This window comes from Pyxicephalus adspersus, chromosome 3 (assembly GCF_032062135.1).
Source record: "Pyxicephalus adspersus chromosome 3, UCB_Pads_2.0, whole genome shotgun sequence".
NCBI lineage: Eukaryota > Metazoa > Chordata > Amphibia > Anura > Pyxicephalidae > Pyxicephalus > Pyxicephalus adspersus.
In genome coordinates this window covers 25,355,471-25,368,537 of record NC_092860.1, presented here as the reverse complement: position 1 = coordinate 25,368,537, position 13,067 = coordinate 25,355,471, and positions in this window count along the sequence as shown.

Below are 13,067 nucleotides of genomic sequence, written 5' to 3'. Positions count from 1 at the left end.
TCTGTATGTTGTGCTGTACATTATATATTACTAAGTGCCCCCACTCTGTATGTTGTGCTGTACATTATATATTACTGAGTGCCCTACTCTGTATGCTGTGCTGTCCATTATGTATTACTGAGTGCCCTACTCTGTATGTTGACCTGTACATTATATAAAACTGAGTGCCCTACGCTGTATGCTGTGCTGTACAATATATATTACTGAGTGCCAGACTCTGTATGATGTGCTGTACAATATATATTACTGTGTGCCCTACTCTGTATGATGTTCTCTACATTATATCATTGTTTTAAACAACATAACATGAACATGACTTAGGGTGTTGTCCATGTAAAAGTGGGTTAAGGTGGCAGATTTTCAGTTCCTATATGTTCCTAAGTATAACTCAGATCCTGACTTGGGAAATGAATTATACTTTTTTATGCCTTAGGTGGGTTTTAAACAGTCACCATGCTTAAGGGATAAGTAATATAAAATATACCTAAAACATTTGATACTAGGTGCAACAACACTTGGTCTAAACTCAGACATTAGAGCAGCATTTCCCAACCATATTATTACAGAGGAACCCTTGAAATAATTTTCATGTTTTAGGAAACCCCTGCAAAATGTTATATATGGGAGATAGTGGGAAGAATTCCACTTACATTGCTGCTCATTGAGTGAACAGAAGGATGGCTCATAATTCCACCTTTACAGATAACCTAAAAGATCATAGTAGGGGACAATCTGTCCAAATCAGCAGCAATTTAAGGAACCCCTAGGAATTTCTGAAGGGACCCTAGGGTTCAATGGAACCCTGACTGATAATGGATGTACACAGTAATGGATGTTCATATAGTCCATCAATGTGACAGTGATTGATTGGTAATAGATGATATCACAGATACAATGTTTGAACTTTGTGGAACACCCTTTATTGTCTTCTTCTAGTAATTAAGGGTTAAAGGCACTAGAATAGCAAATGTTCAGCCTCTTTCATCCACTACAAGTAGATGCTACACAAAATGGATACTATATACATTGGAGGCACATTAAACCAGGGGCCAGGGTTGGAGAATTTCATGTACGTATTTTTGTAGCTAGAGTCTGTAGAAGCAGGACTCCACCAAATGCCATCTGAATAATCAAAGCACCTTTACTGGCCACTATGCCATTGCCTCATTGTGCAAATAAATAACTTTTAGTAGGATTTTGGTATGAAGTCAGAGAAAGTCACCAGTAACAAAGTGAATCCAAAGTGGAGAGGAAAAGATTTTCCAGGTAACATAATAATATAAATCATGGGATTTCTGCTCTTGGGTAGCTCATTTTCTTCAAAATGTTGAGCCCAGATTCACTTTATAGAGCAATTTTAGAAATTGTTCCGTAAATAAAGAGTAAAATGTCACACGTCACAAACTATTACACATCATAAACAAGAGCCACTAAGTGTGCAGTATGAAAAGAGAACTAACCGAAATTCTGAGGCAAACAACACCTTTTGACAGATAAAAAGAAAAAAGTAACCACAATCATAAATCCATGGGAAATCATGGTGTTAGGCCTTTTCTTCTAATGGTTAGCCGATGCTAAAGAGATAAATCAACTGAAAATATTTATGATCTATTGGTGAGATTTTGGATTTACACTGGCCATTGTGTGTTTTGAGTGGAGTAAACTCTGAAAGCTTCTAAAGTCAGGAATAATGGTTTAGAAATAAGAAGTATCCAAGGCTTATAGTAAGACATTGGGTAATTAGGCCCACCAGGTTCCAACTATTATAAAACAATGAATTGCCATTTTAGGTCTTTTGGAATATTTTGAGTTAATCAAATATGATAGCTCAGATAATTCAACATGTGTTTAATCCAAATCTAAGCAGGAAAGGGCGTATTGTTTGTAGGGAATGCTTTATAACTCTTTCTACATATGACTCAATAGACAAATAGATCAAACTGAGGCTTTTGGCATTTGCCTAAATCATTCTTTTTGTATTCATTTTCTGGTCTTTCCTGCCTAAAATGAACCTGCTTCAAGACCATACACTCCAAAGTATTTACCTAGTCTTAAGAACTAGTAAAAATATTTTAAAACAAAACCTGTATTTACCTCCAATGATATATGCGTTCTGGAAAAATTCACCTTCAAAGCTTACAAAAGAGACACAGAAATCTATAACATTTTCATTAGAAAAAAAATCTTTTTCACCTGCCATCTCTCTAATTTACATACACAGCAATTATTTTTAGGCTGCCAGAAACCAAACTTTAGTCTGTGTTGTGATCCAAATAAATAACTGCATTGTACATATAGCTAGAAAAGTCTGGGGTTGGCTTGTTTTAAAGCTCCATAACTGCTTCAACCTTTTCCCTGCATTCTAACCAACAATTGCATCCAATATGGACATCAAAAATGGGGCACATATCTGAATCGACAAAAAGCTTGAGCGTGAACCAACCCAAGGTTGTCCATTGAGCCAAAGGACCTAACCTCACAGTATTTAGTTGACAGCAGGCTGGGGGAGAGGGCATCATGACAGCATCTTGGCACACTCAAACACAGTTTAAATTGGTTCAGTCTCTTTGCAATTGTAGATGCATGCACTTTGGCACCAACTATTGCATGTGTTAGCCGCATGTCACACAATATCTTTGTAGTGTTCTTCATGACTTTCTTTAGCAGCAAACACTCAGTTCTTGGCTTTTTCTAATCCAATCCATATTAGCCAGTCTATTTTCATCGTATAGAAGTCTACACCATGTGCAAATTATTTTGCAGGAGTTAAAATTATTGGGTGATGTTTTCCAAATCTAAGTCTACCATAACCTCCTATTCAAGGGCCCTAAAGAGCTAGTTTGATGTTGTCATGATGACAGTCCACATGTGAATATCAAAGAGAATACAAGACCATCAATAGTTGTTTTTAGGTTGGGTTTTTAAGTGGTTTTAAATGTGGGGGTGTGCTTACTTTTTCCACCTAACGAATATGCATTTTCATGTCATCTGAACTTAGATTGTACACAAATAATACACTCTTTGCATTACCATTCATTTCTAAGTTTTTAAGGAGCTGTTTACGAAACCAATACCAAGTCTAAAATAACACAATCATTAAATATACTTAAGGAAGTTGGGATGTTGAGCATAATATTAATGAGATTTCTTCTTGTAGAGTCTAAATAAAACGTCTTGAATAACATTGGCTGTTATGGGCTTTACCTCCAGTATTCCATCACCTTTAGGATTCCTTTACACAGCCTTCAAACTCAATGAGCTACGTGCATGTAAATATCCGTCTTTGACAGCTGTCAGTTGGCTGTCCATTGACAATTTCAGCTTCGTCAACTCACCCTAAAATCATGGGAATCACCCAGTTTTCTATGCCTCTTGCCCGGTTTCCCTGCATGATGTAGAAATCTTGTTTGAATCCTCTCATTCACCAGAGGCCTGACCCTGCCTTCTTCCCTGCATAGTTGCCAGCTGTCCTGTTTTTTCCAAGCCAATCTATGGTGTTTTCATGTGTGAAAAAGCAGTACATGTGTATTCCGCTGTTTGGTTACTGTTTCTAAATGCTTGACAACATTTACATATGGACATTGCATAGATATAGGATTGTTATGGATGCTGAATATAATTATCTATCTTTATTCTTGCAAAAAAAAATATTGGACCACTTGGGTGTATTTCTTGTATCTGTATGTATGCTTTACTTGTATTGAAGTGCTAATTGTGTTCTGTATGATGGATACAATCCTCAGCAATTTTTTAATTCTGTATATTACCATTGTACAGTACTGCAACACATCTTCTACATGCTGGATTTAATTTCCATTTCAATAATTTCAATTATCCATTATTTTTCTGTAAGTAAGTACATGGCACTGTATGGTGAAGAAACCTTTATATCTGTTGTTATGTCTATACACAGTAATAGCATTGTACCACTTCCTATGCATATTGGAATACATATTGGCATATTTTTCTATTTCTTATTCAAGTCCACTTATGCTGAACCTTAAATATAAACCTTCCTCTAAGGCAGTGGTCCCCAACCATTTGCACCTTGCCGACCACTAAATTTACAGACACTGAACCGCACATGCATGGGGAGTCTTGTGTCACTCAAAGGGGAAGAAACTTCCCTGAGAGTGATGTCATGATGCCAGAACCTGCCCACTCTCCCATTGCAGATTTGAGCCTGAGACACAACCTGCCCACCACCCTGAGCCTGTGATGTCTCCGGTAAACGTGATCCACGGCTCTGGTCTGTGCGTCCATAACAATCAGGGTCCTTCTCCTGACCCCACTGGTGGGTGCACCGGCCAGAGCCGCAGCCCACCTATCAGACGCCCACTAGTGGGCCGCGGACAGGGGGTTGGGGACTCCGCTCTAAGGGGATGGTGTTAGCAGTTAAAAAACGAAAATAACATTATTAGTCTTTTGATTCAAAATAAGTGATAAAGACACTGCATCATAGATATAATCCATTGGTATTTGTTGTATTTGCTGAAATGTGCTTGGCATGAAAACCGAAACTAATGCCATTGCTACACCCAATAATTGGTAAGCTGCATTACATTCAGTTTTGCTGGATATTTTTGTCCTAAGACTATTGTTAGGTCTTATGCTATGATAGATAAATACATAGATAGATAAACAGACGGATAGATAGATAGATAGATAGATAGATAGATAGACAGATAGACAGACGGATAGATAGATAATAGATAGATAGGTAGACAGACGGATAAGATAATAGATAGATAGATAGACAGACGGATAGATAGATAATAGATAGATAGGTAGACAGACGGATAGATAGATAGATAGATAGATAGATAGATAGACAGACGGATATATAGATAGATAATAGATAGATAGGTAGACAGACGGATAGATAGATAGATAGATAGATAGATAGATAGATAGACAGACGGATATATAGATAGATAATAGATAGATAGGTAGACAGACGGATAGATAGATAGATGATGAAATTGATGATTTAGAAATAGATGATGAAATGAATGAATAAAAACGTTAATAAAGGGTTGCAAAGAAATGATTTTAATGATAAAATAGGTTTCTGTCATAGAAACCACCACCAGTGCTTCTGATACACAGAGCAGAACCCAGCTGTAAAACTGACAGTCCAGCCATGCAGAATACATGCTTAGATGATCTTTTCTGGTGTAATTTGCTAGGCTCATCTGTCACTCCAGTCCAGCTCTATGTATCAGGAGCTGATATCGGTTCTCTTTTTTCAGTGTAGTATGTTAGGCTCAGCTGTTATTTTGACACTTTGGTTCCACTCTTTGTAGGTACAACTGGTAATGTGTGGTACCGAATGGCAGATTTGCTAAGAACCAGTGTGCTCCAAAAACCAAAAAATGTACTGCAATAGGTGCTATTAGGTGCACTAACAGTGGTCGTCAAAATGTTTCACATTTGTGGAATTAGAGAACCTGAAGAATTATTAGTTTAGAATGTGCAGTTATACAGATTTCAATGATTCCAGTAAACCCCAGATACAGGTTAACTTTGTTGAAAAACTTTACCCACCTTATAGACCTTGTAAACCAGAGCAATAAAAAAGGGAAAAGTGTTGAACTGGGAAAGAGTCACAGACAGCAATACGTACCTGATACAGGCAATAATTCTTCCTCCACCAACCAAAAAAAATGATGACTTCCTATTCTTCTGACATTTCACCAGTTAAGGAGAAGTATAGGGAAAATCTCTCCAATAAGGACACATACAGCATAAGAAATTTGACACAGATTCTTATTCTTCCCACACTATTCAGGTGGTGTATACAAAGTACTCACTTACCTAAATTTTTCTGAGAGGCAATTGTAGATTTCATCTATTCCTTTGAAGGGCCCCTCAAATGGAACCAAATCAGCAGTAGATTGATCAATTGATCACAGAATACCTTTTTGGATTTCTGATCAGACATGTTGACAGGCTCAAGTACACAAGTCACGTCTTGTGTAAAGGTTCAATAAAATCTGATCTTTTATATGGAAAAAACAATTAGAAGGCAATCTTTTACATGCCTGTGTAGGATTTTGGGACTAGTGACGACTGATTTTCAATCAGATTGATTCACAAAAGTGCAAAATTGCCAGGAGATCTAGTTGTGTGTAGTAGGTCTACTTGCTGCCTTAAAATACGCAGCTTTCAACATATAATAAATGAGAACACAGGGCAGGACTAGCAGGGCCACATCGTCCTGTGCAATGATGATGCTTTTCTCTTATATTGCAAATATTGAAGCACAATGCTCTGCTATTAGACATTTACAACAGATACAGACAGACAGATAAGAGTCTCTTCACTTAAGCTGCATACACACTTGCAATTATAGTCGTTGGAAAGGATCTTTCACGATCCTTTCCAACGACTAAGCACTGCACGATGCATGAACAAGTGCTGTACATACAGCACTGTTCTGCTCTATGCAGAGGGGAGGAGGAGAACAACGGAGCGGCACCCTGCTGTGCGCTCTCCCCCTTTACTAGCATTAGGATCGTTACCCGTCCATCGTCCATGGATCCACCAGGACGGTGGTTTGGAGGATGAACGACGCACGCTGTACACACTTCAGATTCTCATTCGATATAGGCCCTCAGCTGGTTATCGGGCGAGAACCATTGGAATTGTGTACATAGCTTAAGGCTGAAGTTTCCAGATATGGTGTGTGATGACAGGACATAAATACAAAAAGTTGGTCAGACCAAAATGAGTGTCACTCACTTTGTCACTCCAAATTCCACCTATGTAAGCATAGCAGTTCAACTTAGTAGTACACTATTTGTTGCCATTAAACTTACCTAAGTGCCTAGATTTTAGAACGTTTTGAGATATTTATGATTAAATAATTTACAGATAGTATTATTGATCACAAAACGTATGCTTTATAAATAGTGGTGTCATTTCTTACAGAGAAGGTGTATGTGTAGTGAAGTGAAGCACAGCAGGCTCCAATAAATGGCTGTATGCCAGACCTTTCTTCCATTACTACATTCAGATAAATGTAAACTATCTTTGTAGTTTCTGTTCTCTGACATATTTCTTATTACTATAAAGAAAAATGCACTCATCTCACCCTAGCTGGACACTGGCCCTTCATTTCCTTGGGGTGCTAATGGGCAGGGAGAATGGCACAAGCGGTGACCCTAATAGATATGCTCCATAGAAGACCCTTTGTATTGTAACTCCATTGACCCTAATCCTTACCCTTCAAAAACTATTATTAAATTATTATTATTATTATTATTATTATTAAACAGGATTTATATAGCGCCAACATATTACGCAGCGCTGTACTATTACTAATTAATCTCCGTATTGCTACATGGAGGGGTAGAAAGTACTGTTAGTTAACAAAGAACTGAAGAAAAGTAGTAAATTGACACAATGAGGGTACTCAGTCCTATTTGCAATATAACAAAAAGAGAAAGAGTGCAAAAAGAGAAAATGAAAAGGTGAGAAGAGGAAAGGTTTTCATGACATATCTACTACTTCAGTCTGCTGAGCAGCTCATAAAAGAACGGTATGATATTCTGGTGCTACAGTCAATGAGCAGATGTCTCCCGGCTCGGGGAGGGGGTCATTCTCAGAGAGACTTCTCTCTATGTATAGCTATCCTTATGTCAAACAGAAGCTCATTGTAATGAATGATGCACTCCTTATTGTAAAGTAAATGGATTTTAAGGTATATGAGGTCTGTCAGTAATGTAAATAAAGATATATTATGTTGGTAAAAGAAGCCTCACTCCATATTTACAATAGAATATTTATACAACATTGATATCTAGTCCTTTCCAATAAGAAAACATATTAACAATTGCAAACCTACATCATAAAAATGGCAGCTAAAATCAGACTGGGTGATTTGGATATCACGCCACTTTCAAGAACAAAGAATATTGCATTGCTTAGCAGGTATGGAGTCTTTATATGTAGGCTATACATAAGTAGATTCACACATTGAAACTGCAAGCAGCCAGAACATGGTGAGCATGTAAATACTAAATCTCTTTATATTGCAAATGGATATATTTGCAGAGTATATGCAGACAGTGTGTGCACAATATATTTATATGCAGGCTGCATTTCGCCTATTTACAGGAATACAGGCAACATATGACTACAATGGCATTGTGTATATTCATAGTATCTTTCTATGCAAAGTGTATAGAGATTTATTCCTTTAGATTGCTCCCACTGATATGTATATTATACATTGTCAGTCTTACAATGAAAAAGCACTGACTTTACATATTTATATAACTTGCAACTGTTTTGGGTATATTCAATGCAGACCCTACCTAAAATCACTGTCTTTCTGTTAAGATAAAAACCTTCATCCTCAAAATTACAAACCTAGGGAAAGTGTTCCTGTTTTTTAAAGACAATTTAGTGCTCACTGGATTCAGCATCTACAATGCCCTCTCTTATATAATAAACCATAAGATTTCTTACATTTAGAAATACGTCCAGCCTTTTTAAAGCATTTGCTAAAGTTAGAACAAGTTCCTGTTGAAGACTTTTTACTCATTTTTATGGAACTCTTTCAATATGTTGCCAACTGATTTAAAATGAATATGCTGCTGAATTTAATGCATATTATTGGGTACTGAGAAAGCCCACATAAAGTAGGGAATTTATTATTTCTTTATAGTTGAGGACCTTCATGTCCATTGTATATTTGTTTGTCATTCTCTATGTGCTTTCCAGGTCCACAACATTCTTTTGTGAACCATTGACAAAAATTGAACTTTTTGTGAAGATGAAGTCCTACTAGTGGTTTACGTATGGGACAACTTTTTTTGGTCCCCATGGAACCAGCATAGCGAGCACAAACATGGAAATGTAAACATGCTTTCTTCATTGCCAACGATCAGTACAGATTCCTTGAAATGGGGAAGGGTAAGAATCCATATCAGGTTTTTATTGCTGACGTCTTAAAAGATTGGCTTCCTCAATTTATTCTTGGTGGCCATTGGTATTAGAACCGAGGGACAATCTAAAATTTTGAGTTGTTACAATAAAGGTAAAATCTTCCAACGGGGAAAACAGTTCCAGTAACAACTGCATTTCACTCACTTTGTAGAGCTATACTTTAGTAGCTATGAATTAGAAATTTTAGGAAGATCTGCCCAATGAGACACAAAAGGCCAAAAAAACAAAGAAATGTAACCATACTTTACCTTCTGGCTGGTGATCACTGTGTTTTGACAAATATCGAGTGACTAAAGTAGTTAGCTTAGTAGTATTATACCATTAAATGACACATAAGGATTGATTTACTAAAGGAATTTACATTGTTTATATACCAAGGTAAATTTTCTCCCTGCAGGAAATCCTTCGCTTAGTTTGTAATGGTTTACATAGGAAAAAATATCCAATCAATGCAAGGAAATCTAGAAAACAAGGTTTTCCCTTGCACATAATGGATTGGCCAGCAGAGCCTAATCTCATTTACTAAGCTAAAAGAACTATCCCTTGCAAAGGGAAATTTTACTATATTCCTTTAGTAACTCATCCCCAAAGTGTTTAAAAATTGCCAATTTATATTAGAGCGCTGCTGTTTTTCAACTTTTCAGGGCCATGGTACCCAACTGTAACTACCACTGTCTTTAACTTATCAGCGCATGCTCACAGCATACAGTATCCTTTCCGTCTTTTGCCACTTGAGCATGAAGTAGGCCTATAGTGAATAACAATACCCATTTCTTTTTAAAGAAAGCACCAAGCAAAGTTCTTTGTGTGTTGGAAGCAGTAATGCCTTTTGTTTTGTAGGTTTTACCAAACCTTGCTTTCTAATCATCACACATTTGATCATCGTCTGAGGTCAGGACTGGTGCTCTTGGGTAGTCACATCATTATATTATGTTTACTGTATATATTACAGAAATAAGACAGGAAAGGGAGCTGTGATCACTTTCACCAGCAGCTATAACAGATGATGTACATTCTGCCCACTCACAATGAACTGGCATAGCATATGCATTGAAGCAAGGTTCTATGGCATTCATACTGTACCGGTTTGGTTCTAATATACACCTCGGTCTGAACAGTAGTAGCATGGCGGTCACCAGCCTATCCGCACACACCTTCCCTCCCTAGCATATAGAGACATATTCTGGCTGTAACTGTGCACTGGCTGTCTGAGTTTTCTCAGCCAAATTGCCGCCTCCTGCAGCCAAGTATCTGAGGCTCCCATCCAGAGGGACTTCATTGCCACACAGAAGCCTGCGCCAGGCTGAAAAGGAGGGGTACAGGGGGATCTGAAAGCAAGGAGGAGTCCACTTTGTGCATGTAAAATTCCATGACATCTGTTCAGTGTATAGGAAATAGCGCTCTAGTTAAAGCCACTAAAATCTTGAATAAGCATTCAGTGCTTGGCAGCCTCTCTCAGGAAGGTTTAGACAAGAGTGATGATGCCAGTGTGGGCAATGAAAGGGGGAGTTCGTCTTCCTATGTGGACCAGAGATGCCATATATTTTATTTATGTGGGAGGGAGACAGTTGACATTAGACTCGGTTTAGTGACAATGGCTTTGCATTTAGAGCACAAAGGAATTTAACTTAATTGTTGGAAGGTCCAGGAACGGCTTGTAGAATAATGGAATACATGTCTGTCCTATTGTAAAGGGAGAGCAAAGCTCTCCACTGACACTGCTTATAGATCAGGGCCAGGTGAACAAGAGACAAAAAATGATCTTTACTATATGCTTTAAATGAGAGCAAATCAGGGTAGGCACACCTGGTTAAAAGACCAGTAAACCTAAAATGTGTTTCCTTTATGTAACACAGCTACTAGAAACATCCGTGAATAGCCATATATATGTATTCTCACCCAAGGAAAAAGCAATTGGCCATTCAGCATTTTATGAATTGGACAGTCTACCATTCTTTTGTTGAGTCTCTCACAATGGAATACTAAATTCACTTTTATCAGATATTTTTCTGTTCAGTACAGGTAAAGAGTAGTGTACAGACCTTTGGATGTCATATACCTGTCCAAATTTAGGCTTAAAAAAACTAATAATTTTTCACAGCTGGTCATTTGGCAATAGTAATGAGTATGTAAACATTAAAAAAAGAGTTGTCCCAGTCAGTTTTACAACAATGTAGTCAAATAAGTAATCTAAGTGAACCAGTACTTGTTTTGCACAGGGCTGGGGCAAACTAACAAATATCCAGGGCATCCATCCTATTCAGGGTCCCAATTGACAGAATGACAGGGGGACAAGGAGCTGGACATTGCATTTGGGACCCCCATTTTATATTTTCCTATGGTACCATTTTGTCTAAAACCATTGTTGTCCACAGTGCTTGTCCTCATAAAACTGGACATGCTTGCAGGAAGTAAATCCCAGGAATGGTGTTATTAAGCTGCTGATTTCCTTTCAATATTCTATCACAAACTGGGTAAGGTGAGCAAGGAGCCATCTTTCGGACACCTAAATCATCATTAGAGTCATGCAGCAGCTGGCTCTACCAAGTGGTGGTTTCCCCAAAAATATGCAAGCTTCATCAAATGTGTGGTCTATCAGCCACAAGATTCCCAAGTAACTTCTGGAGGAATGCTGGGTAAGAAGTTGTTGAACTGTGCCTAAATATATCCTTGCGGCTTAAAGGGCAAGGGAATATAAATTTTTGTATATATACAGTATATTCTCATGTTTTACATTTAAATAAATAATATATATATATAACTACCGTATACTAAGGTGTACCACTTTTTCATCTCAGAAAGCTAGGAGATATAAATTCATGTTCCCATCTGACTATACAATCTTCTCATATACCAAAAGCTATGTAATGTCAGAGCCTACAGCACCTACGTAAATAATCTATTCAATTTCCATTGGATCAGGTGGGCTTTCACAAATCATATTTGATAAATCTTTAATAAAATTATACAGTCAGATTAAAACATGTATGTCCATCTTTACATTCCCAAACTACCATTCCCAGGTTATACATTATGAAGAAAAGAAGTAGGCATTTGTATTCATGGGGTGGTGTTGGCACTTATTGGTATGCATGTTAGTGTGCATCTCTACAAATATTCTATTGCCAGCTGTGCATTAACCGTAGACTGCTGTATACAGGCAACATGAGCTAGCAGCAAAATCTGAACATATTTCATGCAGTTCAGTGAATAATTCAAACATCTGTATGGGCATAACTGAACTAGATAGGCATTAAATACCATTTACAAATTTTAATATTTAAAGCCAAACTGTTAGACCAATATATTCTCTTTTTTCCTGTACCTGTGAGGCTAAAATATGTGGGATGAATATAACAAGGATAGGAAAACCCTGGTGGCTATAAAAACATTGTCAGAAGACCTTACCCCTCCCCTAGCTGCTAATATGTGTTTTAACTACTTTTTCCTTAGGCTTATAACATGCAAGCATATACTGTATGTATATTTTATACTAGGTGGTTCGAATGAGTGGTCCAATGAATTTACTATTGGATGCAATCAATCCTAAAACATGGCAGACACAGGTACTAGGGGATACTCTACTCTCTATTGTAGGGAGTGGGAATGGGGTGAACAATAGGCCAAGCAGAGGATACTTCACTTTGCCAAACAAGAAGTCATATTCCTTCTTTTGCACCCATTTCCAACCCATCCAATCAATTTTATTTTGAATTCAGTTTTCAATAACTGATTGTATTGATCATCCGATTGTGTAAGAGCAACATTAAACTGCTTGAATATATTTGATTCTTTATTGTATGCTGGTATTGATATTCCAACCTGTGTAAAAGTGCATATGTTAAAGTGTGAAAGCATGATGCATATGTACAATACCATACAAATTTTCCTGACTTTGAACGCTTGATCATGCATCCATAGATGTAACATTTAATAAAAGAGATGCTAAAAGACATGTACAGTTTGGCCACTATTAAACATATATATATACAATTGAGTTGAATTGAGTTATCTATGATCATTTATCAATCTCATAAAATAGACAAATTTTACTATATATAATCCAAAGTTTTTAAAGTTACATACTACTGGCATGTCTATTGCTTTGCAGG